The 22163-nt window shown below is 41.3% G+C and overlaps 1 protein-coding gene across 43 annotated transcripts in view; it reads left to right on the top strand.

The window, feature by feature from the left end:
- Window positions 1-22163, top strand: part of LOC6734891 (protein muscleblind) — a 164291-nt gene that overhangs the window by 83632 nt on the left and 58496 nt on the right. The window contains exon 1 of one of the 43 annotated variants that reach the window (XM_044922595.1): window positions 2283-2303. The exons of 41 other annotated variants lie outside the window; for them this stretch is intronic. The gene's annotated coding sequence lies outside the window, so the exon portion shown is untranslated. Of the gene's footprint in view, window positions 1-2282; window positions 2304-16336; window positions 16354-22163 lie in introns of those variants that run through there. One more of the 43 variants, XM_016168292.3, reaches the window with a different exon arrangement.

A 22163-nucleotide genomic window follows, 5' to 3' on the forward strand; every position in this document is an offset into this window, starting at 1 on the left:
TAAGGAGATTAAAGCGACTTAAAAGGCATTTATGCACTGCCAGGCGACGGCAAACAAGCTGAAAAGAGCAGGACATCAAGAAGGGACTGACAGCAAAATTGCATTACAAGTTGGCAAAAATGCCAATGCATGCGAGTTTGCATGTGTGTGTGTGTGTTTGTGTGTATGTGTCTTGTAAAGTCATGTTTACAGGACTCAAAACGGGCGAAAGGAGAAAAGAGTGACATACCAAAGACCAAGAGCTGTATTTTAAATAACTGGCTGTCACACAAATTCAAGTTAAAATCTTAGTTATTAACTCAAGTCAATTAAAACTTACAGATAGAAAAGATGGATTTTATTAAATCCTTCAAATTCTCTGTCTCACAATTTTAGAAAATTTTAATGAGTTAGTATTTTGTGTCCTTACGATCACACTTGCTATTAATTTATACCTAATTAAGGGCGAGAACAACAAAAGCCGCAGTCCCAAAAAAATTTGATACTTGTTTTATTTTTTTTGACACGAGCTCAAACTGGAAAAGTTATGTATGTATGTATGAAAATGCTAATTGAGTTACAAAATGCTCTGGCAAAATGAAAATTATATACAGAAATTTGTATGTATTCTGGTACATGCGTAAGTGTGCGACTTAAGTGGGCTTGAAACGACATCAGCGAAAAAAGCAACAACTCTTTTCCCGACAATTTCCACAGCCTCTACTTTTTTATTTTTTGGTACACGTGTGTGACAGGTGCCAAGACAAAACCACCCCCCCTTCCACCCACTCAGCCTTGAAGCAATTTTTATATGCATACATCTCGCACAAACATATAAGCCTTTTTTGCCATCACGTGTGGGTACAAAGTGTGTGTGGTTAAGTGTCACACAAAAAACCCCGCACACCTGCATTTACGTACGTGTGTGTCTATGCCAACGACTTTGTGCTCTCCATTTTCCTTTTTTTACGGAGTTTTAAATATAATAATGACAAGGCAGCGGAAAAATAATGTCGCGGGTGGCAGAGTGGATTTTTTACCCCTTTGTGGACACCAAGTAAATGTTTTTCCATCGTGACATAAAGTTGCAACAATTGAGCGACAGTTGCTGTTGCATGTTTTTTGTAGCCTGCATGTTGTCGTGCGTTGAAGGTTCCATCGGTGAGGAAACTTATGTGAGGAGAAAGTTTCAGTCTATGAGGTAAAATGTGAAGGAGTATTTTAAAGAATTCAATCGAAAACTAATAGTGTTATATTTATAAAAATCCGATAAGATATTATCAAAATTGGAATTGAAATCATGTTTTTTATTGTTTTTCTTTTCGTCATCTTGTTATGGACAACTATAAATCCATTAATCATACATTTTATATCCGTAAACATTTTTTTATTGCTCCGCAGCAGAATATGCCTGCCGTCCATTAAATGTGATGTTTTTGTTTTTTAAATCCATGAAACCTTTATTGATGCATTGCATAAAGTATAACGCGCTTAACCAACAGTTGATGTCTGCTCTCAATTAAATTGCAAGCTGCACATATGAATATTTAAATTATTTAAATACAATCTCCGCTTTGCCGTCGTGTCCTGTCAATGTTTTAAAGCGTACGCAATATCCTTTCGCTGCCTCCTGCATTTCCCTTTACTTCCTGCCACGCCCCCTGCGCCAGTGCGACCCTGCAACACCCGCATGTTTACCCCCGGAAAGTATGCAACACTTTAAAGCTCTTTTGCGGTTGCTGCTTTGGCCACCAACAGCAAAAGCAACAACAGCATTTTCCGACTACTGTGCGTTTTTATTGCGTTTTTCATGCGTCCCATGTGGTTTATTACAAATTGATTTTATTATTGTTTTCACCCCAGCCCCTGGTTTTGACCTGTAGGCCCTGCTTTGTTTGCTGCTGGTTTTTCCGGCTGCTGGCGATTTGAAAACTGATTGCAAACACATGATTATCCAACACCCCCCGGCATCTACTCTGCATATTTCTCCATTTGAGTGCACAAAGCCACCCGGCGATTGTTTAATTAATTTTATAATGAGTTAATTTTACGCTGGCCAAACGGGAATTTAACATTTTCCATTCGGCTTTTGGTCAACGTTTTTGCATTTCATTCGAAATTGAAGTCGAATGGCGAATTCAATTATAAATATGCTTACATTTGCATCTGTCAATTTAGTTGCAAATGTTCTGTTGCAGATGGGAAAGGAAAAAAATAGAAAAACACAGCAAACCACTCACAAATAAATTCGTGTCAAATTATAGTTCTCGACAGTGTTATTTCGAGTCAAATTCTGTTGGCAGGCAGCCAGGTGAGAGGAAAAGGTAAAGAATTAGATATATTTAGAACATAAAATTTATTGTGCGACAAACGGAATTAAGACTCTAATCATGTTATAACTAAATGCAGTCGGTGTGCAATTTTTCAATGGACTGCATGGGCAATTTGAGACTTGATGATACTAACAAATGCCGTTCTGCTTTTTCATTGCGGAAGTGAAATAGAATCGAAGCATAAGAACCAATACAGCAATATTGCTAAGTTATTGTTTAGAACTGCTTTGGCGAATTCCAATTATCATTACTATACCACAAAAATACTCGAGACATAGTTGTCTTGTCCTTCTTTCAAAGTCCTTTTCATTATGTTGGTGGAGAAGGAGCATTTCTTAAGGAATTTTGCGATTTTTCATTTGGAGCTCTCTTGGAAATTCCAACTGTCGCACGCCCCCACCCTTTTTTTCGCCTCTGGCATTGCGCGTTTTCCCCCCAGCAGAATTCCAAAGTGGAGAAGCAGCCTCGACAAAAGTTCGTCCTTTTCGACGGCGATTAATGCGCAGCAGAATGAAAGTCTTCTGCTGCCAAATTCTCTAGAAATTTCCATCAGCCCCTTAACTTCTACTGCCCGTCTTTTTTTTTTTTTGTCTTGTTTCTGGGAAATGCCACAAGGTGTAAAATTGAATAATTGAAATGAAGCGAGAGAGCGAGAGGACAAGGCTCGGGAAAAGCCCAAAACGAAATGCGATAAAGTGAGCAACAAAGTTTTTACTTAATTGTGGTTAATTCTGATGGATTTGTGCATAATTGGTTAGTAATTAAATTTGCCGAATTAGCCAGCAAAACAGTAGAAGGGGAATATTTAGATTTTTGGACGGATGGACACTGATTTGCTTATCAATAACAGTGTTGCTTGATATTAACAGATTAAAGGGGGAATTCGCTTATATAATACGAGGTTTTGCCTTCTTAAAAAGCCACAACTTCTTCTCTACTAAGAACATTCTTTTCTGGCTTTGAAAAAATCCCGCAGATGTCCCGAGATTAATTGCATCAAAGGATATTTTGGTTTTTACCCCTCTGCTGCAATTTAATTTCTTTCTACCTTCTACCTTTCCACCAATCGTTGCCGGCTAGCCACAAGTTATGCAACACATTTTCTTTATTAGCCACAAACACTTGCCAGCATTCATGGCTGGAAAGCACCCACAAAGACTCAGCGATTTGCTCGGAATTCCCAGCGGTTGAACTTCGGTTTTTTCCTCGCCTTTTGCCGTGCAATTTTTATGTTTCTGAGTTTTTGTTGTTGTTTTTTGTTGCCAGCTACCTAATGAAATGTGACATTAAGTGGTGATGTTGGAGCTGGCACGCCCACCCTCGCACCCGCCCCCACTGCCAATGGCCGAAAGTGGCGCTCAGTGGCGCAATTTTAATTGTTGCCGCCGCCACAGTAGCAACAACAAATCGAGTTTGTTTCTCTGATTATTTGTACTTTTTTTTTTTTATTCTGCGTTGCGGTTGAAGCCCCAAAGGCTTTCAGACAAATGCCAGCCAAAAGACGCATAAAAAAATAAATAAAATAAAACTGCAGAGGCAGAAACAAAATACAAAAAAAAAGGGGCAGATCTGGAAAACGCAATGCAGGAGAGCGGTGGAAAAAATGGGGAAAGGGGCACAAAAAGTTTTTAATTAAAAAGTTTTTGTTTAAATCTATGGAAAACGTCCGAACTGAGTTGAGTTGATGAGGGAGAACCTCCGCCACTTTTGTTTTGGCTGGGGGATAAGCAATGAATTCTTGCAGCTGGCTTCGAATAATTAGCCAAGATTAGCAATTGATGGCCAGAGATTGCGGCCACTTGTAATGGATTTCGGGGGCGATTATTAGGGGAAAATCGGACACTAAATCGGTCAGATATTTGGGCCTGTTCGTCGAACACTTCCTGCTCCTATTAAGTTCCCCCCACACGCAATGTAAATTGAGTTGTTTGCCTTTTATTTATGGCCCCAAAATGCGTTGCATACAGATATGAATGTATGTAGTGCCGTGCCAAGAGTCAAACAGCGAGGCATGCAATTTAAATGCAATTGTTTAACCCCCTGCCCCCGGCGGCACCCCATCGCCCGGCAGTTTCCCATTTTCCGAGGGATGGGCACGATTAACGTTTGCTGCGCTACTGCTGCTGCGAACAATGCGGCGTATGCGCAATATGCGCTCGAAGGTGTTGTTGTTGCATGTGTGCGTGGCTGGTGATGCACCGCACATAAATTGCAATAGCAACAAGGAACAAAGCCCGACTCGCGCTCACGCACTAATAAATTATTAAATGCATGCAATAAATTTCAAATTAATCGCTGATATTTATCTCTCATTGCCTGGCCATTGTCCTGCCGAAAGAGAGAGAGAGAGAGAAAGAGTGCATAATTATGCTGTCCTCAAAATTAACCTCCTCTTCGCTCCTCTCTCTTTAATTTTATTGTATAATTTAATATTTGGCTCCCTTTAATTGCAGCTGCACTGTTGTGCTATGACTTCATTTCGCTTTTATTGTTGGCAGTTCATTTTGCATAAATGCGTTTATATTTTTTTTACATTTTTCATTGTTTTTTCCCCAATCGCCTCTGTATATTGTTAATTAAATTATATTGCCGCTCGCACGAGTGTATGTGCTGAATTTTTTGTATTTATTTACTCATAATTGTGTTTGTTCCATCATATTTTGAATGGGTATTTTGCACTTTAAGCCACTTATATTTTTGAGTCCCGAATTTCAGCAAGAATAGTTTATGTTCGTAATTAATCAGATTAAGTATGTATGTGGCCAGGGCTTCTGAAATATATGAACAATTTTCAGAGCATAGTAGTTCTAAATTAAGCTAATTAAAAGTACATACCATATTCCAGTATGGTAGAGAATCCTGAAAAGTTCAAAAGACCCCCCATTCAAAACACCTATGCCCAAAAATACCCACATTCATCACGATTGCTTTTATCATGCGCAATCATCGCAAAGAGCAACCAACAAGCGACAAATATTTCACATTGTTTTTCGCCACAGTGGAAACTTTTTTGCCATTCACCATATTGTCCCTGCTCACACACATCCTTAATGTCCTGTGTGGTGCCCCCCTCTTGCCCGCTGCACCCCTTCTGCATATCAAACTGAAAATTAACACAATAATGGCCAGACAAAGTCATATAGCAGCAGCACACAAAGGGCAGGGCAGGGACGATATGCAAATGGCATAGAAATGTGTTCCAGCTTTGGTCGAGGAGGACCAGGTCCAGGAGATATCCACACGCAGCCTAGTATCTACCACATTTTTCGGGTTGGTAGTGGAGGAGCAAACGGATACGCTTGCATATAAATTATAACACCGGCGTGTCTATTAAAATGATTGTATCCGCTCGATTATGCACACAGACCGAGTCCGAAAAACTCCGTACTCCATCCCTTTTTCAAACGCTGGACAAACTTTTTGACTTCAACACAAACACACGGCAACAAATGGTTATTGTTGTATGCTTAGGTATATTTAGTCACATTTCTTAAAGCTTCAGTGGCATGCAACATTTTTTTGAGATGTAATATTAGCTTGTTTAAATTAAATATAAAGTATTTAAAAGAAGGGTTTAAACCGATAGAGCAACTTCACAATTTTTAGCTCATATATTTTGTAGATTATTTCCATCCTATCCTCTGTGATATACCTATTTATTCCACTGCTTATTAAATATTATATTTTCCTCTCACTGTTTGCGCAGCCACTGAATATTCCTCCCGTTTTACCACTTTTCGTGGCAGTTGATTTTGTGCTATTTTGACAGCTAATTAGTTGCGTGCAGCAGCGCTGTTAAGCCCCGAATTTATTTGGCCACTTTTTCGGGTGCGGGGTGTCATCATCAAATGGAAATGCAAATTCAAATGCCGCTAGACAACTCTATAAACTAAACAAGGAGGCTATAATTAATCCGCACAACTACAAAGATGCACAGATAACTGACAATCAGCTTAGATGCAGGTGCAACCGCAGGCGGAGGTGATGGTGGTAGGTGTGTGGGGTGGTGCTGTTGAGTTTTCCGAGCTGCAGCAACTGCAGCTAATAAATTTTCCAGCAACCGCAACGAGAGAGAGAGAGAGAGTGAGTGTGTGTGAGAGGGAGAGAGAGAGCGACGCCTGAAAGTATGCATGCGTGTTTGAAGCGTAATTTAAGCTGAAAATTAATGCAGACTACTACAGACTGCAGACAGCCAGACTACAGACAGCCAGACTACAGACATTTGGCCATATCTCGCCTTCCTGCTCTTGACCACAAGTGCAGCAGCTAGCCAATGCTGTCATTCAAAATAAATGAGCTAAATAAGCAGGCTGACATGGCTGCAACACAACGAGGCATTAATAAACAAGCCAAGTGCAAAGTTTTCGCTTGTGAGCTTGTTTAAACCATCAATTAAACGACTCGTTCCTAATTATGTTCATGTATCTATAAGCCACCATTCTCTTCGATGTGTCAGCCGCAGAGGCCGTAACTTTGTTTGACCAAGTTTGTTTTAAGGCCACTCCTGGCCATTCCGGCCATCTATTGTCTTCTTTTGTCAGCCGCTTTGTACTTGGCTATCTTGGAAATTAGTCAAATATTTGCTTTGGCCATTGTGTGTGCGTGTCTCGCCTGCGAACTGATTTATGCCTGTTGTTTCGCCTCGTGTTATTGATGTGCATAAATCAGGCGAAGGCAAAACGCCACATAAAGCCCGATACAGATATAGATAGGGGTTTGGAAAGGACAGCGCACACTTGGCATATGTCAGAATGCCATTCAGATGAAATGAGCGAAAGTCAATAAAGACAAGTCCTTCCAGCTGGTGGTCTCTAATCGAGCGTAACATCTGTAAATTGCGAGAAATGTCGAAATGGATTTGTATACATATTACAAAAATGCACTAGCTCTTTAATTAGCATTCATTTCTTGAAAGGTATTATTATGTCTCGAAAAATTATAAGAAGTTGCTTTACTATTCTGCCATGCCATTAATTTCGCGTTCCGTGAAAATCGCATTCGCCAATTCGCATTTTAGCTCGTTTTTAGCCCAACTCCAAACTGTCTGTCAGCAATTTCGACATTTACATTTGCAAGTCAAACCCAAACAGTTGCCATTACCATCGTATATCCGCACTATCCTCCCCGTGGCGAGCAACTATAACAATTAGAATAATGGCAGCGACAACAACAAAAGCAGTAGCAAAAGCTACCAAAAATGATGGGGAAAGCAACTTTCAGCTCCCGCCGTTTCAGTTTTAGCCCCCAAGCGATGCAAAAACATGCGTAAATTTATGCTAAACCAAATTGTTATTTAAAACACTAAAACAGCGATAGTGTGTAGTGTTCAGAGCGGCCAAAATGCGTGCATGCGTGCGTGCGTATGTGTGTGTGAAATATTAATGCACAGCATTTAAATGATTGCACTGGCGGTGGAGAAAGGGGGCCAAAGTGCGGTTGACTGATGAACTGGTCTGCCCCACACATGCGGTGGGTGGGAGAGAGAGGTGCAGATACAAAGAGAGAGAGACAGCTGGAGCCAATGAGAAAGAGACAGCCACTATGGCAGACACGCAATGATCTGATTAAACATGGTAATGAAGTAGTCAAAATGTGGTGCAACGTGGCGTATGCGTAATTTCATATACACGCACACACACACACACGCATACTGGAAAGCAGAGAAGCCATGTGTGGTGTTGCTGCTAATTTAAATTTACGCGCTTCGTTCCATCGCCATGAGTCCATGAGTCCACGGATCCATGAGTCCATGAGTCCAGGATGCCGGGGGCACAAAAAGTAAATCCCAGTTGCACCAGCCGAATGAAAATAACAAACACACACATACAGTCATCGTCCAGCACTTTTATGTACACTTTGACGTACATGGGGAGTTCAGAATGCCGCAAGGATTCCCTTATTTCCTTTCTCTTTGGTAAGAGTATATGGAATCCTTCAGTTATTAGCCATTCGTTCGTAAGATCATACTGTTTACATACATACCTCAATATTTGTATTATGCCAAGAGTAACACCTTGATTACCTTCAATAAAAATCTTCGGTTTACCTCCGATTCAAGGATTTCTTCGGTAATTCGATCTTAAAAAAGCGTTGCTGTTTGCATTTGTATTTACTTATTTGCCTTATTTATAAAAGAGTTCGATTGCCTTTATTAACTGAATCGCTGTTTCATTTAAAGCCGCAGCATACTCTCATTGTATGCCGATAAATAAAAATATATGTAAACTCTGTTTAAATGCGTATTTGCGTTCCCTCATGTGGAAGCCGTGTGGATTTCATTGCCTTGCTGCAATTTAATTTTCATGCATTTGAGTGGACATTTACTTCAATATAGCGTATCGATTTTATTATTTTTACATGAATGCATTTTTAATACAGCCATGGAGGTTGGTTTTTCTGCTGTTCTACTTTCCATCCATGCGACCAACTGTTTTTTACAGTTTTTCAGCTCATTTTTCCTTTATTCGTAAACATAAAAAAGCATATGGCGCGTTATTTGCCGATTTGTTTTAAACCACTTTCAATATTTATTAGCTCGACTGCATTGTATTTGCATTCCAGAAGGCCCGAACACGTTCAACGCTCATTGCCGAGCGGGAATTCGGCACGTTATGCCATTATTTGTTTTCGCTGATTGCATTTGATTTTTGGCAAACGCCAGTCAGTCGGACGGCCAGCAAAAACACATACTAACTATATATTTGGACGGGGGGGAAAAAAGAAGTAGTAGGTTTGTTAGCTAAGCAAATACCACACACATTGTTCAGTTGCGTGGATGTGGGGATACGATATTCGGCATTCTGGATTCAGCACTCGCATTCGATTCGATGCCAGTTGAGTTATGCAATTTAAGGTGGCTGCTGCGCTGGGCGGGACACAGGAGTTTGGCCAGTTGATTAGGGTTAAATGCGATCCACTTAGGGCAGCACCATCAGGTCTGGCCAAAATTCGCACACTTTCGACGGGCAAACACTTCTCGGCTACCTCAAAAACCAACTAATTAGGCAACAGACCAGCACGACCAGGTGCACTACTGCTGCCCAGCTCGCCGACTTGATTTCGCTCGGCAAATGTTTGCCCAAGGAGCACGGATGCTGTGTGTGTGTATATGTGTGTGTGGCCAAATGACCAAAAGGTCAATAAGTTGCAGAGCAAACTTTTGTGGAGGCAGCAGGACGACGGCTTGGCCATAACCTCAGCTCACATAATCCGCATCCGCAAAATGCACGTAAATTGGCAATTATTTAGTGCGACATAGTTTTGTGGGGAAGTTGCGGCCATTTGGCAGTCTGACCTTTATAAACCAGTTAATAAAGAAGGCTAGCACAGGAACAGAAAATCATGGAGAATATTTAGTCAGTTAATTGTATTTAATTTATAAAAAAAAAAAAAAAAATTTAAAAAGATAACTTAATACTTACAATTATTTTGTCTCTTCTATATATTTTCAGGTAAGTTTCAATGGCCCCTCCACTGATATACCCGATTTGACTTGACCCCTCGTAAGTGGCGACAAGATTTTTGCCCTTTTTAATATTGTCAAAAACTATTTAATGCATTTTTCTTGCCAACTCCGCCCCGAAGTTTTTTGCACTCTCGTCCGAGGGGCTGCCAGCATTTTTCATAGACGTCAAGTTTAAACGACTTCACGAAAATCGCTTAAAGCAGCAAAACGACAAGAATAATGATATTTGCCAGGAATTGGAGACCACAGAGCGAGGGTTAAGGCTGAAAAAAGAAATAAATGGAAGGACTTGCACCCCAGGGAAAACTTTGACTGCAGACAGAGACAGGGACACACGCATATTGGTTTCGTTTATGTACTACTTGCAGCTAAAACTTTGCTCTGATTTTTCGAGCAGTATAACTTATATAAGTATAAATTTTTATACCAGCGTAGCACACTCAAAAACATAAAAAAAAAAACTCACACACACACACAAAATGAAGTAGAAAAATGGGAAAAACTTTAAACGGCGCCTCAAGACGACGATGATGATGAAGATGGGGAGTTCAACACACAGCCGTTGTGAAAAAGTTCATAAGCAAAAAGTTCAGCAGCACTTTTCCGAAAAAAATGACAGTTGAACTTTTCTACGACTAACTGCACATTCTGCTACTCAGTTTTTTGTTGTCTTTTATTTTTTGCTCTGTGAACCTTTTCTTTTTTTTGGTAATGAAATCAAAGCCCAGCCACATTTGTATAATGGCTTACAGCAGGCATATAACTCATCAATGGAGGAACATTTTAATACATTAGGTAAACACAGCTCAATGTGAAAAGTTTGGCAAATATATTCTGCTTGATTTTCCAGCAGCCATTTCGTATGCAGTCGAAAACGAAGTTTCATCCTTTCCTCGAAAAGTGTGCAAAACTTTCTTCATTTTAAAAATGCACTTGTTGATTTATTGAAATTAATATTGCCAGACATGGTGGGCCAGTTGCTGCCAGTATGGCATAAGGTAACTGCAGGTGGCCAATGGAACTCCAGTCGGAAACTAATCAAGTTAAGTGTTAGGGGAGAGCCAACGAGGCGAAGATGTCGGCCTGAAAGTCGTATATCAAAGCCAAATGTAATTGGAAGTTAAAAGCTACTCACTGCAAGGGTTAGCTAGAAGCCAAGCAGCAAAGTATCGAAGTTAATCCACTTAGGATCCACAGACAAATATCGGACCAAGTGCCGTTAAGGCCTAATTCATTTTTGTCATATTAAGTGCGTGGAATAACTTTGCTTCAAAGCCCAATGCATTCCACAACGACTTCCTTTCGCGGCTTGTAAAGTTGTTACTTTGAAGACCAACTTGTAAGCCAATAAAGCTGCTACTTCCGCTGCACCAAAATCTAGGAAGCATGACAAACAGAAAATGTCACACTACAGATTCATTCTTTGAGTAGCGTGAAATATTATGGTAAATTTTTGATTAATTGTTCTGTCCGACACGCGTCTGATATTTAACATCCCCGCCACGATATTTCAACTTAAGTTCAAGCGCGTTGAGGGGGTCAAAAGCAGTTGGAAAATATTAAAAAACTTTTCACTTGACATGTTATTGACTTGTTAAAATGTTTGCCTCCCGCTCGCCCTAATATCATTTCTATTTTCCCCATGTTCATTCTATCCATCGAGAGGGTAGTTCCTTTTGCCAGTTTTTCTCGAATTTTTCCATCGCCTCCTTTTATTTTTTGTCTCGTGCTTGGTTTTGGGTGCTTTGGCTGCTTATTTATTTATAATGTGGGACTCACTTGGCTATTCAAGCCACGTTTTTGCCCCATGCACGAGAATTGCATTGGCCGGGCCAAAGGACTCGCGTCCTTATCCCGGGGTTGTCGCGTTACCGAACGGAACGGAATGGATCAAACTTGTGTATAATTCACCGAGGGTTGAAAATAATGTCGACTAGACTTTTATTAGACACAATCTGCAGCAGGAGCAGCAGCAGCATCTCTTGTTGATTCTTTTTGCCCAGTGTCTTTGCCGAAATTGGCAAGAAACAGGAGGGCAAAGCGTTTGGGCGAAACTTCGTCCCGGGGCCAAAAAAAATTGTAACCCAGGCACGAATTTCCATCGTCTAGCCGTTGAAAAAAATGTGTCTCCAAAGTGTGTGGGGCTGCCATGTGCTCTATATGTAGATGCTGTTTATTTGACAAAGCATGAAAAATGCATGTGGATTTTGTGATCAGCGGCTGAGGCTCAATAGGGGATGTGGTTTATTCGCTGGCTTTTCCCGTCGCACCACATTTTTCGGTTGGGATGTGACAACCGAGTGGGGCGACAGAATCCAGCTGGGTGGCATAACGAAAATCCTTTGTTTGCCAAAGGTAAATTCATAATCTATATTTTCGCTGAAAATACGTTTTTTTGGTTGAAGTACGCTTAAGATTGACATCGTTTTGGTTCTTTAAAGTAAACCAAATTTTCATGCATTTTAGTTTCAAATAAAAAATGCCAAATTGGTAATTTCTTTAAAATTTATGTGGCGCAGAATTCGGCGCCACCTCAGCACATCTCTCAGCAAATTGTTAGATTTCGCTTATCCCACTTGTTTTTCTGGTTCACGACGAAGCCTTCCACAACGAATCCCATAACTTGTCACATTCCCCACTCTTTCTCGAGGAAATCGGAAACCCAGACCCTTGCAGCAGCTTTATGCTTGTCAACATATTTCCTAAGCTGCGCCAACAAAATGGCGCCCGAGCAGGAAGAAAGTAACAAAGGACAATACCATAACTGTTATCTAAAGCTTTTTGCTTTCGGAAGACAACTGGGGACAGCCACGGAGAGAAGAAAGCAGAAGAAATGCGCAGAAAAGTAGTAAATTTTACGCGCATTATTTAAATTTACTTGCGTCTAATGTAAATTTACATTTTCCCTTTGCCCGGCAAAGGAAAACAAGGAAATCCCCCAGAGCTGCAAAGTAAGTAAGCTTCCATGTGTGCTGCTGGCATGGGGTTGAGCTCCAAAAGTGGGAGCCGCAGGCGGGATTCGTGCATTGTTGCTGCCGCTGTTGCTGCTGCCACTTTTCTCGCTTTTTTTTCTATTCTCGCAGCAAAGACGCAGTAAACAAGTGCACGAAAACAAAACAAATCTCTTGAGAGCCCAGGCAGCAAAAAAGTGAAAAAAAAAAGAAAAACAGAATGAAATGGCAAGCTGAGCATGGAATTTATGTGCAAGTGGATGGGATTTTCCACAGGAGTTGAGTAAAAACTCGCAGAATTTGCGGTACCGTTTGGCTCGGTTCCTGTTGTTGCTGCTTATCGGAAAATATCGGAAAGCAAAAGCAGCCAAAATAGCAATTCAACCATTTGGTTTGTTTTCCCCAAATGTCTGTCTGCCTGCCTGCCTGTCTGTCTGTCAGATAGTCAGTCGTTTGCTGTCATTGTCTGGACTCTGTGGTTCTGGCTGTGGATGTCCCCGCACCTTGGCTTGACTGATTTTTTGTACTCATTTGTCGTCTGTCAGTTTTTGGCGCGTTGATTTCTCGCTGTCATTGTTCGGCATCCTAGTGTTGCTCACTTCACTTTTTCGAATTTTTTAATATATGTCTGTAAACGATTTTAAGTTCCAATAATTGCTGCAGGAGGTTATAAATCATTCAAGTATTCCTAGTTTTAGACAGGTTTTGGAAAACGAATCATCTCATTTTGACATGAATACACGGGGCATGGTAATACTAAAAACATTCTTTTTTGTAAGGATCGTCATGTTGCTTTTGTTGCGCATCTCTGTTTGAGTAATTCTACATTTCATTTGTCTTGTTCCGCTTTCAATATTTGTAAAACGCTCAGAAGTTTCTATTACGCCAAAAAAAAAACCTGGCCAAGCTGAGTTGATTGCTTTTTCGTGTATTTATTTGGCATATACAATATAGGACTTCTGCAGGGCTTTTGAAGCAGCGAAGTGAGTGAGAGGGCCAGTTTAAAGCCGACCATTTGTGGCTGCAATACGTTGAGTATAAAAAAGCACAAATATACGTTTTCATTTCGACCATTAGCATTTCACGCGCCGTTTGCCGACAGTTTTTGCCAGCAGCTTGCCATAAATTCTAATAACTCAGAGTTTAACATAAATTACCAGAGCGCATAATTAAAATGGCCAAAAGTGGGAACACTCTTACTCCACAGCTGGCTGAGCAGTGCAAATAATTGAAATTAAATGACATAAACATAAACTTTAAACGGAGACGAGAAGAAGCCGCAAAAACCAAACAGTTGGACTGCCAGAGTGTGTGTGCTTGTGTGTGTGTGGGCGTGGAATGCAATCCACACACAGCAAAATAAAAGTAAATTAAACTGTCATATGTTCAGAAACAGACAACAACACTGGACGAGTGTCTGTGGTCCAGTGTCCACTGTCCTATGTCCCAATGTCCCACTATCCACTTTTTGTCCTGTCTGCCTTCCACTGACTGTTGGCTCATCTGTCAGTGTGCGAAGATATGTTGAAATACGCCGCGTGTCATGATAAAGTATGTCGAGTGTGGAAGCGGAAGTACGGGGAAGAAGAAGAACGCCACTACTGTGTGCGTGGGATGAGTGTGGCAGTGGTAATGAAAGCTGCAACAGCTACAGTGTGGCCAACTAGATCTATATGGTGGGGCGGGGGGAACTGGTGGGACAGACACGGTGGAGCCGGGCAAAGTGGCGAAAAAAGCGCAGACAACTTTCTGTTGATAATTAAGAATAAATGCGAAAACGTTTCAGGCGCCGCACAAAATAAATAACTGTGAGCGATCCCTTACCCCATACTGGCCACCACGACCACCCCGCTGACTTCTTTATAAATCGACCATGGCAGCTTTATATTGTTTATTAAACAAAAAGAGCTCTTAAAGAGATATTTTTGGACTTGCTGGACTTGTCGTCGCCGCAGCACTCAAAACAAAATTCTTTCCTGGCTGACAGCCAAAAAACCAGACACAACAGCTGCAATAACAACAAATAAGTAACGAAAAAAAAAAAACAATCTTTTGTGGCATTTGCCAGGAACTAGATTTACTCGACAACAAGAACACATCGACCAAAAAGAAGTATTTCATGCGGCAAGACGAACAAATTTGGACTCGAACGTTGCAGGCAACAAAAAATTACGGAATAAAATGAGGCCTTACCCAAATAAAACAGGCCATGTGAAGTATTGCGGCATGGGAGAAGTGAATGAAAAGAAACCAAAGCAAAAGTGGAGTCATGTAAATCGAGTGGGAGGTATTTGCAGCTCGGTAAAGTTTATGCAAATCAGGATTGTTACTGTTAAAGTTGGGCTGAATTCAGCCAGCCAGAAAATTCAATGATGCCAGCGTAAAAACCTTAAATGCGGCTAAAAGTATTAAATCAAGTTTTGGCAAAGAAACAATCATTTAAGAATGTAATGATACTCTTTTGCATTTCGCATGCTTTCCGATCATATTTCGAATATCAATGAGTTCGCTTCTGGCTGCATCCTTTTTCCGACTCACTAGCTCTTTGCTTGACTTCTTTCATTCAAATAAAAAGGACCCCCTTTTTAGTGGAACCCGACGAACTTCCCGAAACCTATTTGGCACTCCCACTCACCATCTATTGCATACTTTCGTAAGCCAAAAAGTACACTTGACATTTTTTATTCCGGGCGCTCCTCAAAGCGGCGAAATATTTCAAATACGAAGCCTGACCGCAGAAAGTCCTTCAGTGGGTGAACTTTTGAAGAACTTCTCGGCGAACTTGTACAGCTCTCTGGCACTACTCGGTCTCTAATAACAGGAATGGAGAAATACATAATAATAAAGCAAAGCGTTTGTGCAAATAAATATGCAGCACTCGAAATTACTTGCGATGAACTGACGATGGCGATGGCAATGGCTGTTGTTGGAAAAGTGGGATTTTGGGTGGCAGGAGTAGGGGGAGGTCCTGGAACAGGACATCTAAGTAACGGGGATGGTGATGACCCAAACTCAATTTTCAGCAGCCCGCAACTCAATTGTCAATGAATAAATTTCTTTCGCCAAGGCAACAACGCTTCGTTTCGCTTTGGTTTTTGTTCGGATCGTATCGGATCGTTTTGGCTTCACTTCTGGCTTGGTCGGCAGTCCAAATCCATTATCCTTATCGGAGCACGGCCATCGGCATTCGGTCGCGAAACTTTTGCTGTCCCATTATTTCTACTTGCGTTTCGTTTCGTTTCGTTTCGCTTTCATTTCCCACACCACGCAGTTTTCCCCGCTTCACTCAGCTGCGTGTATATCCGACTTGGCTTTTTTTTTCCTTTCTGGCATTTCCACTTTGGTTTTCGGCTCTCCCATTTAGTTTCTTTTTTTTTTTTTTTGGAAATTAATGACGCAAACGGCCGGAAAATTTAGTAACTTTTAGTCATGGCGTGTGGATGATTCGCTGGCGATACGTTGGCAGTGCTTCCCACTGCTCATCAGCCGGATAAACCATGAAATGTATGCGCCACCCAATGAAATCGATATTTATGAGCCTCTGTGTGTGCGTGAGAGTGTCGAAATGGATGAATCCGAATGCCAGGGATTGGCATCTTTGAATCTCTGGAGCTTAATAAATTAAGTAAGCGAGAAGTTGTTTTGGTTTTATAAAAAAAAAGTTTGGCTCGCTTGTTCTCGCATTTGTTGTTCGAAGTTTACCAGGGTGAAATAGTCAGGAAGTGTATGGCCAATAAAACCTACAAATCATTAGAGTGTCAAAGCGCAGGAAATAACTATAAATTTGAGTAGCGGCATAGCCTAACTTTTTGTTTGCAAACCACGAAAATGTATATTTCATGGGCGAAGCTCATGCAGCCAATTAGTAATTTCAATACACATTTTTAGCTTTAATTTTGGAGTACAATCATCCTTTTTCATCACTTACAATCCTCTTTTGAGAACTAAGGACCCACCTCAATTGAACTACTCAATATTGACGACCACAGAATGATGTCGAACCACGCCCCCCGGACCGCTTTGCAGCAAATTACGCCTGCCCGCCCACACAGGACAATATCAAAAGCCAATTAGCATACATTTCCATGGACGTGCATATTTACGCACACACTGAAAGATGGGCAAAAAGTTTGAGAGCGAGCGGTGGAATGCCCGTTGACAAAATCAAACAAGGAGCCGAAAAATTTTCACAGCACTTTAAACGTATTCATGGCATCCAGATCCAGCAGTCCAAGGAGCATTCAACATCCATGATGATGACGATGATGATGGCATGTCAACAAGAGATTTTCCCATTTTGTTTGCCCACTCACATACACACACACACACACAGCCATTCATGCCGCATCCTGCCTGCCTGTATGTGTGTGTGTGCACGTGTACGTTTGTGCGCGAGTGGACAAGTCAACGGAACTATTTGCTCCACCACAACTGCACTGCTCCATTGGCAAGCATTGCCAGCCCTGGGTTCCTATATCAAATTAACAAAACAAACGGACCGGCAGCAGCAGAAGATCCCCGGCAGAAACTTAGAAACTACTTGAAGCAGCAGAATAAACTAATAAGCAAACTGAATGCCAGGACAGAAAAGAGAGAACAAGGCTGATGGCTGCGTGTCCTTGCCGAGTTGGGCCAACAATGGCCAACAGTGGAGCGTTCAACAATCGGGCGCCCAAAACAAGCTGCTCGGCCTCGTCTTAATAAGATAAATAGGCACTTGAGTGGAACTTCTGTTGGAAAAACTTGACTGGCTGGGCCTGGCTGCCTGGCTGCCTTGGTCCTTTCTCCTTCTGCTCGAAGGTCCTGTTCAATATTTTGTTCGTTAATGATGAGCAAAGTTTACCGCATTTTGGTTTGCACTTTTCTGCCGATCTAAGCAAATTTCCGACTTTAATGTGTGTGCTGCTGGGACCTCTGATTTATGTAGGCATATTAGTTAGGCGAGAGTTGGAAGGAATACCCTTACATAAATCTTTTCAATCGCTGAAGCTTATGTGCTTTAAAAACCAAATTACCAAATGGAGTAGCATCTTTAAACATTTTTATTTTGAGTATTTTGTCTAGAATTGAGTTTACTTTTACTTATACTTTTTGACTAAAAATAGCTAATTACTGTGACCTTTTTCTAAGATGAAAAGCTATACTCAATTGGTTTTCAATCCCTTTCGTCGCAGATTTAAATACTACCCCAGTGGTAAACCTTCTTCGATGGCATACTCTTATTCCTCCATTTGACTGCTGTGTACTCCAATTACGTCCGAGCCGATTGCAACTGCCGGGAAATTGTCATTACTTTGGCACCGTGATTTACACTTCAAAAGCCGCCGCGAATCCTTTGAGAGCATTTCTTACACTCTCGCGCTTTTGTCCCGCTTCGATTTCGCTTTCTTCGGGGTCCTCTTCTGGCTCGTCAATTGCAATTTTTCAATTTATACACCAGGGGCCGAAGCTGATAGCCCGAGAAAATTCTCGGTTCCCCGTTGTCTTCTCAATATCCTTCCAGTTTTTTTGTGCTTTCTGCTCTGGCAATAAAATCAGCAGCGAAGCTCTTGATTTGGCAACTTGGGAGAAATGTATTACACTGGAAATTTTCTTAAAAACAATTTTGAGAACTATTACTTATGATTTTTTTATATTTTTACAACTTAAGGTTACTTAAAGATTGGAGCCACCTAGCAATAATTAATATACATATTAATATACTCATTTTATTTTGTTATTTGTTCTAGCTTTTATTTGCAGTGCATTTCGGGAATGCCACTTGTAAAAATATTGGCATAAATTATGAAGCCGCCTTGGCTCTCGACGCACGAAGCCAAAAGGCGGAATGTTTCCGCTTAATAAAGCTTTCCGTTTCCGCTTCTGGCCGCCGCTTCCTTCCTTCCGCCCACACACGCACACACTTATACACTTGAAGGTGGCCCCACCCACTTTGGACTACCCCTCATCGGACTTCCCTACTTTGTATGCATCGCAGGCGGTTTTGTGGCCGTCTCTTTGGTCGCCTCCATTTATCTGCTCCATTGTTAAGCTCGTTGTCAGCGCTCGGCAATTGATAATGATTATAATGGTCGCTGCCGCTGCCGCCGCTTCCCCTCCTCTCCCCCCTTTTCCCACCCACAAAACTACTTACATTACAATGCATCCACCCATTAACCATGGCCCAAACACCCAGTAGCCACCCATCGACTTCACCGCCCGCCGCCAAGCATCCATTCAATGAATAGATGGCAATTTCTTTCAAAGCGCATGCAAATGACTTTGGATTTTAATTAAAAAGCAAGTGGCCTGTGCAGTGCATTTGATGAGCTTGATGTTGGGCGAAGACGATGATGATGGGTTCCCGGCTGGGTGTCCTATTTCCCTGTTTTCTCGCTATCTCTGCCTCTAAAAGTGCACAGTAAAAAATTGAGTAGGGATCTTAGCAAATTGAAGGGGTGAACTTTTTCAATACTATAATAAGGCTATACATTTGTACCCAATAAAATGCAAATGCTACTAAATCTAACATTTACATATTTGTAATGTAAATGCAGTTAAAATGTTTTGCTAATTGTTTTCAGTATCTATAGCAGACATAAAAGACGGACACTGATGTCTTTGTATTTTTTTGCGGACGGGCCTAAAATGCTTTCAAAATAAAGTCAATGATTTCCCCTTCTTTTGCATTTTTTTTTATGAATTATGCTGGCAATTATGCAGGGAAAGGCAACAATAACTAACACACACAAGCACAAGCACACACACACACTAAAAGGACGAGACAAAGAAAAGAAAAAGAGTAGAAGGAACAAAAAGGGTTGAGAGACTTCCTTTTTGGGGCCGGAATTCTGGTCCCAAGCTGCTTTCGGTTTATTGAACCTGTTTAATTAAGCGGAAAATGTCCCCTTATTTGTCAGCTCGCTTACAACAATTTGAGCATATCTTTGGCGATTTCTTTGATTTTTTTATGTCCCTTTTATGTTGCGTAATTAGCAGAGATGGAATTGAAAATGGACCACAACATGATTTGGCATTTAATCAAGCGAGAAATGGCAATAAAAATATGGTTTTTAATTCATAATTCCACTCTATAAGCCAATTAAAATATTCTTTTATTTATAACTACTTAAATACAGCCATATTAACTAAAATTTTCCTTCTTTTCTTCTCTTTGCAGGTGAGTGTACTACTTCAGCCAATGCCCCCAATTTTGTCAGTTTCTTCCCCAAATCCAGTCGAGAGTAAGTTGCGAGAAAATATGTTCTGAAATCCCCGGATAAAAACTTAGCCCCAAGCAAAATCAGCCAACACACACACATGAAAGTTGAAGCCCCTTTCTGACAAAAGGAAAGTCAAGGCGGTTGGTTGAGGTTTTCCCTTTTTTCCGCTGCATTTTATGGCAATGCGACACGCGATGCTGCGGCAACACCAACACACACACTCGCACCTTGCAACCAGAAATTTTGCGCAATAAATAAAATTAAAGGTGCTTTGTTGTGCCTGTGTGTGTGTGTGCATGTATGCTTGCCGCTGAGTTGAGCGACTGGCAAAATGTAATTAGAATTGTACAGTGCGGTTAATATTTCCGCCCACTTAAGTGTGAGTGCGGTGTATGTATAAAACAATGCCCACAATGCGGCTCCTGGATCCTTAATTTTCCCCTCCCCATTTTCCCACTCGCCTGCTGCGTGTAAAATGCAAACGCGTCGCGTGTCAAACGCTCGTTTTGATGCCAGCCCAGCCACCTGCCATCTGCCACCACCCACCCACACACCCCACTTGAGGCCAGACATTTGCAGCATTTCTTTGGGCTTGTTTTACAATAATCAAGACGAGGCTGCCGCCCCTGTTGGTGTATAAAATTAATTTTATTTACTTGTTTTTCTTTCCTTTTTCCACGAGTCTCGTACGTTTTTTTTCTGGTGGTGCTGGGTGGTGCTTGTTTTCAGCCTGGAGCCACTTTTGGGTTGCCCAGTCTCGACCTTCAAGTGGCTACTCTTAATTCTTTTTTTATTTCCTGCCCCTTATCCTGGCTTCTGTTGTTGCTGTTTCTATGTTTCTGTGTGTGTTGGGAATTGTGCGCTACGTGCGCATGTAATTAGTGCCATTTCTCGCAGTCTAATTGCAAAATTAACATATGAAGTGTTTGCTTTTGTTGCTTGGCCCAGAAGGAAATGCTAGAAAGTCGGGCTAAATGGAAGTGTAATGGCACTTGAACTTGGATAACGGTTAAGGAAATTACTACTTTAATCTGAGAGGCGATTTGAAACAGCAAGGATGTGGGGTAAATTTAATAAATTATCCTTGGTACTTACTCAAATAAGAACAGGTTTCTGAATAACAGAAGCATAAATTAATTAAACTTAAAGCTCAACTACTCAAATAGAAACTGATTTACTTGATCTATTTTCCACTGACAATTTTCCACTTGATGTGCGGCAACTTTAAAAGTAACTCACTTGCTGGAGGGAAACTAACAAAGCTGCATTCCCAGCGAAAAACTGTCAGAGCCAGTCCGCTTTTCCGCCCACTTTTCCTGCTGGGCCCCTAAACGCTGAGCGACAGACGAGTTGTAAAAAATATATAAAAATTTCATAATACTCTTAGTGGAAAAATGTGCCACAACATCTTCCTGCCTTCCGTTTTCCACACATATATACATGTGTATATATATGTACATATATACATATGTACATATTTTTTCTTGCTCTGCAGCTTTTGTTGTCGCCTGTCTGCAGATGGTATCTTGTATCTGCACCACCCACTTTTGGTGGAGCTGCTGTTGTTGTTGTTATTGTTGCTGTTTTTGTGGTTATCATACTTGTTGGCATTTTGGGTTATTGTTGTTTTCTGCTGCTCTTGTTGCGGCTTGTTCACGCCCTTAGACCAACTGCACCACCCGAAACCGCCTTCACCTCTTGAATGTGTAGCATATAAAGCAAATTTTTATGAAGAGTCAGAGAAAGCTGCAACATATTCAGAAATTCCTTTTGGCCCCAGCTCCTTGCTCGTTGGCAATTTAATAAGAGCGAGACGGAGAAATGGGGAATTTTGCGGGCAGGTCATAAAATTACATGGCGGGTTCGGAAGTTCGGGATCTGAGGCCACCTTTTGGGGCTAGGTATTTCAGGTATTTATTGGTCTACTAAGTGGGCTCTAAATTTGACTTATGCGCTCGCTACCTTTTTTATTTCGCTACGCGGCGAGAAGGCGCATAAATTATGCCCAAGTTCCCGATTCTGGGGGTCGTAAAAGTGGGCGATCCACAGCCACGCCCACAAGTCCGGTACTATTAAGTTCTGCCCAACAGGGCGCAATAAAATCAAATCAACGTGACGACATTTCAGTTTACATCTCGGCGGGGGAGTTGGATGGTGTAATAAAACGCACCAAATTTAAATTAAAAATCAATTGGTACTGTGGGACAGGAAGTGCGACTTAGAGATAGTCTTA

The sequence above is a fragment of the Drosophila simulans genome, chromosome 2R (assembly GCF_016746395.2).
Source record: "Drosophila simulans strain w501 chromosome 2R, Prin_Dsim_3.1, whole genome shotgun sequence".
Lineage (NCBI taxonomy): Eukaryota > Metazoa > Arthropoda > Insecta > Diptera > Drosophilidae > Drosophila > Drosophila simulans.